Source organism: Helianthus annuus, chromosome 12, assembly GCF_002127325.2.
Source record: "Helianthus annuus cultivar XRQ/B chromosome 12, HanXRQr2.0-SUNRISE, whole genome shotgun sequence".
NCBI lineage: Eukaryota > Viridiplantae > Streptophyta > Magnoliopsida > Asterales > Asteraceae > Helianthus > Helianthus annuus.
This window is the reverse complement of record NC_035444.2, coordinates 4,201,814-4,207,813: the sequence shown is the minus strand read 5'-3', so window position 1 is coordinate 4,207,813 and position 6,000 is coordinate 4,201,814.

Genomic DNA, 6,000 nt, shown 5'->3' with positions numbered 1-6,000 from the left:
CTGAAGAACAGTTGACTCTTAGCAAGGATGGAATCCTTAGATTAAACGGACGAATATGGGTTCCAATCTATGGAGGACTACGAGATGTTATCCTCCAGGAAGCCCATAGTTCCAAATATTCGGTCCATCCGGGAGCAGATAAAATGTATCAAGACTTAAAGGCAAACTATTGGTGGATAGGCTTGAAAAAGTCTGTAGCCGCCCATGTAGCAAAGTGCTTGACTTGTGCTCAAGTCAAAGCCGAGCACCAAAAGCCGTCTGGCTTGCTACAACAGCCTGAACTTCCCGAGTGGAAGTGGGAATGCGTAACTATGGACTTCATAACCAAGTTACCCAAAACCAGGAAAGGAAACGATACAATATGGGTTATAGTCGATAGGCTGACTAAATCAGCTCATTTTCTACCCATCAAGGAGACGTATAGCTCCGATATGTTGGCCCAACTCTATGTTGATAAGATTGTAGCCTTACACGGCATACCTGTGTCTATTATCTCCGACAGAGATACCAGGTACACTTCTCATTTCTGGAAGAGCTTCCAGCAATCTTTGGGCACGCGTTTGAACTTCAGTACGGCTTACCACCCACAGACGGACGGTCAGAGTGAGCGTACTATCCAAACGTTAGAAGACATGCTTCGTGCATGTGCGATCGATTTAGGTGGTAACTGGGATAAGAACCTACCCCTAATCGAATTCTCCTACAATAACAGCTACCATACCAGCATAAAGGCTGCGCCTTTCGAGGCATTATACGGTAGGAAATGTAGATCGCCTGTTTGTTGGGCGGAAGTGAGAGAGGTCCAATTATCAGGACCGGAGAGAGTTTTCCAGACAACGGACAAGATTGTCCAGATTCGGGAACGTCTCAAGGCTGCCAGAGATAGGCAGAAAAGTTACGCTGATCCGAAGCGTAAGGATTTTCACTTCGAAGTGGGTGAAAAAGTATTGCTTAAAGTATCACCCTGGAAAGGAGTGATGCGTTTCGGCAAGAAAGGCAAACTGAGTCCGAGATACATAGGACCTTTTGAGGTCATTGAACGTGTCGGTTCAGTCGCCTATAAGTTGAACTTGCCTGAAGAGCTCAATGGAATTCACAATGTGTTCCACATCTGCAATCTCAAGAAGTGCTTCGCCGATGAATCATTGGTGATCCCACACACAGATATGCATATAGATGAGAGCTTAAAGTTTGTAGAGAAGCCTTTGTCGATTGAAGATCGACAGGTGAAGAAGCTTCGAAGAAAACACGTACCGATTGTAAAGGTCAAATGGGATGCTCGTAGAGGTCCCGAATACACGTGGGAAGTCGAAGCCACAATGAAAGAAAAATACCCTTATTTATTTGAGTAAATCTCGGGTCGAGATTTATTTTAAGGGGGTGAGGATGTAACACCTCGAATTTTTGTGTCCAATAATGTGTTAACACGTGTCATTTGATTACACGTGACATTAATATTAAATAAAGGACTAATTTTGACCAACCTTGAAAGTATATAAATTCGAGGGTTATAAATGTCAAACAAGGGTAAATATACTGTATAGTAACCCTAAATGATGCTCGTACCTTCAAATGAATAAATCATGGATCGTACGGAAGCGAAACGCGGAAGAAAGTGAGAGATTACGAGCTACAGGGGTTAACCGTGTCAACATGTTTAAATTATACCTCTGAGTGACCCTTTAACGTTCCCGAGGCTTTGTAACAGTATTATACGCTCACCAGAATATACTGTATAAATTCCGCGAAGTTCCGTTTTAAAACGAGAAAGTTATGATCAAATTCGTACGAGAAGGGTTAAAAGCGTCAATAATATAATTTAAGGCTTTCCGGACAATAAGTAATTTAACCGGGGGCTTAACGATACGGGTAAGTAACGCGAGGTCCTTAACTGTAATTAATCAAGGGCCATATCGCAAAGTTACCCCTTCAAACCCGAAGGGTCAGGTTATTAATTACCAAAGATTCGTTATTAAATACAAAGATTTAGTAATCATTTGAAAAAGATACATTTTTAACCCCTTACGGACCGTAAAGGGGATGCCTTACGGACCGTAAGGAAGTGAATGATTGCTGATGATCCGCCTCTGGCTTACGGACCGCAAGGCCGAAGCCATACGGTCCGTAAGCGATGCCCAGCGACAGAAATGTGGCTGTTGGCTGATTTAAACGGCCAAACACGAAGTAATGGGTTTATTAGAGGTATGGACGCCCCCTACTCGACCCATAACTCTCTAGGACACCTGCCATTCATCCATGGTCACTTGTAGACCAATGTGTGATGATCTTGGACCTTGTCTTTGACTATAAATAGGCTTGCATTGTTCATAACTATCACACACCTCAAACACACTCATCTGATCACTTCTAAGAGCTCTCAAGCTTTCTTCTTTGTTCCCTAAGCAAGCCTAAGCTTCTGTAAGTTGTTTACATCCCTTGTGATTCAATTTTACTTAGTAATGTAGCTAAAAACCAAACCGTCGTAACTACGGTTTGACTTCAAAATAAATCCGTAATGGCTCAGTCTTATGACGGATCAAAAGTAGTTATGAGTTGGTATTTATGTGGGTAATAAACCTCTAAAAGGGTTCCCTCTGATCACCACTCTAACTAGCTCAAATGTCGAGTCAAACGAATGCTTAAAAAGTCAACAAAAAGCTATTTTTGCGATTCTTGCATAATCTGTGATATAAATGATATGCAACCTGTTTAGACACTCATAAAACATGATATTAAGTATATAAACTTGTTTACGCTCGTTTGAATCGACCATTTGCTATATTGAACCGGTTCGGAGCCGAATGTCGCAAAAGTTTGACTTTTGCTTTGACTTCAGTTCTGACCCGTTTTAGTGAGGTATAGATATGCCTTAGGACTCTCTTAGGACCAGGTTACATGATGGTATAACCCTCTGTGACCGGTTCATTGTTTGTCCGAGTCTTTTACGCATTTCCGTTAATCGCCTAAAAGTTGACCGTAACGCCCTTTTTAAAATAAAACGAGTATTTCAGACACGTGAACGGACCATAACCTTGCTTACTAAATTATAAGCATGTCCTTAAAGTTTCACGTCAATCCGAGGTCTAGAATGGTAGTTATGCTAAATAGCGCAATTAAAGTAAACTTTTGTAATAAACGACGCAATTAGCGTAACGCCTATCTAAACCAAGTTTTCGTCACCAAAACTTTTACCCACTGTTATAAAATAATATTTTTGGAATTTTAAAGATTTTTAATAATTTTTTACCTTGCTCATAACCTGCGGTTATGGCTACGGTTCGGTAAATACCGAATATGCCCGTTTTGGCCGAAACTTGAGTTCTACAAGGTCTTTTGACCCGATTCCAGTTGCTACTGATTTAAAATAATAATTAAAGTATTTTAGACTATATAAACTGCTCGGGAAACTCAGATTTCCTGTAGAACTCGAAAAGCTCTTTAAAAGTCTTTAAAATGACCGAAAAAACCCCTACGGGGCATAATATTAACTTAAACTCGTTACGGGCATCACGGAAGGTATCCTACTGATACCACAACCTCTTTAAGGCATATTGACTTAAGAAATAAGCGTAGGACTCTCATGGTTAACCGTTGCGCCTATTGCGCGCACGATTCGGCTTATGAAACTAGTTCTCATAAATTAGCCGATATGGGTCAAACCATATTATTTTGACCCCGAAATCCAGAGTGTGAAATTTAAACCCATATAAAACAAGTCTCTAAACTTGTTGGGTCAGAATCACACTCCATTCTCGGTCTTCGCCTTTTCGCGCGATTAAACCATATCCGTCTTTTGAAACCAACCGGTCTAGGCTACGGCTAATATAAAGACCCGTTAGGATTCTAATAGGTTAATTAAAACCTTCGTTCAAGAATAGGAGCCCCAAAAAAAGCTATCTGTGTCGTAATCCATTAAGGAATATACTTGCAAAGGTAAATACTTTAACTTATTTTCCCTTATACGGGCTTGGGATACGGTATATTAATACCGCTTGATTGAGCATCATATCTTCCATCGCTTAGGTGGTTAATTGAATAATGTGATCGGCTCATTTAAGCAGTCTTGTTACTTAAAAGCCTTTGGGGGGTTAATGACCGTTGTCCCGGATATCCTTGGCATCATTTTACGAAATGGCCACGACCTCGACATCCCGGTGTAGGCGTACACCCGGTATATTATGTCGACATTATTATTAAAAGACGAAGCCGTTGGTTTTTACACTACGGTTTTACGCAATGTGGTGTGTCTATTAATCTTTAACCCGGACAGGATCCGGGCTACTGAACGCATAAAAGGACATGTAATTCGTTCACAAGATTTTAATAATTTTCCCAAGTTATAAAAGAGTTTGTGCCTCGTGCATTCAAATCAATTTTAATAAACATTTTCAAATGTGTCAGTTGAACGTATTTACCAGTGTAAACTGACGTATTTTCCCAAAAAGATTAAGTGCAGGTACTACACGAAATTGGCTGGTAGTAGCTTCCTAGCATCGTGATAAGTCTCGCAAGCTTGATGCTGTATCTGACTGAACAATACTTTATTATTATTTTGATCCCCTGTGGATACAATTCGACTTCTGTAATACACTTGATATTACATTCAAAAGGTTGAATTATATTTATCTTTTTGCTTTCGCTGTGCATTCATATAATTGTGTGGTTTGACTATATTGTTGCCAACTACGTCACGGTAATCCCCCACCGGGCCAACCAGTGATACACGTGGAAATCGGGGTGTGACAAGACACCCTCAATTGAACCACGAAATGTTTCCGCTGTCACAACGGAAGAGCCCTGCTGGTACACCCCAGTGCTAAAATTCCTTGACAAGGGGGAGTTACCTCCCGCTAAAGGCGAAGCACAGAAGATACAAACGAAGGCATTGCAATATGAGGTCAATAACGGCGTCGTATATCGAAAGTCTTACTTAGGACCGCTGTTGCGATGTGTCTCTCCAACAGAAGCAAAGTATCTGATTAGCGAGATTCATGCAGGTCTGTGTGGCATTCACGCCGGACCCCGGGCGGTAGTGGCCAAAATCCATAACGCCGGATATTATTGGCCCGGGATGCACGAAGACGCCGTGATAGAACTTAGGAAATGCCGTAGTTGCCAGAAATTCGCTCCTCAAACACTAAGGCCCAAGAAAAATTTAGTGCCGGTTACAGCAGCATGACCTTTCCAAAAATGGGCCGTGGATATTGTCGGACCTTTCCCACCGGCCTCGGGAAAGTTAAAATACTTAATCGTGGCGGTTGATTACTTCACCAAGTGGGTAGAAGCCAAGCCTTTGGCCAAAATAACGGCAGATAACGCCAAAAAGTTCCTTAAGGAACACATGGTATGTCGATTTGGGTTGCCGCTATACCTGGTGAACGACAATGGAACACAGTTTACAGATAGAGTTTTTCAAGAATGGTGCGCCGACCTCCAAATCCAACAAATCTTCACTTCAGTAGCGCACCCCCAAGGGAATGGCCAGGTGGAGCGTGCGAATAGAAGCTTGTTGGATGGCATAAAAAGAAGATTAGGTCATGAGGGAAGCTCCTGGGTGGAAGAATTGCCAAATGTCCTCTGGGCACACAGAACAATGCCTAAGACAAGCAATAATGAAACCCCTTTCAGCCTAACCTATGGCGCGGAAGCAATGATACCCGCGGAAGTGGGACTGCCGTCACTACGCCGCCTCACCACAGGCGACGATAATGATAGCTTCTTAAGGGAAAGCCTAGACCTACTGGAAGAAAGACGAGAAGCAGCCGCCATCAGCGAAGCAAAGTACAAGAAGTCATTAGAAAAATACTACAATAAGCGAGTGGCCAAGCATACTTTCAAAGAGGGCGACTATGTTATGCGCGATAATGAAGCAAGTAGGGCGGAACCCCTAGGCAAGCTAGGACCGAACTGGGAAGGCCCCTACATCATCCAGGAAGATCTGGGCAAAGGGGCCTATCGCCTATCTCGACTAGATGGTACCCCTATGCCACGCAGCTGGAA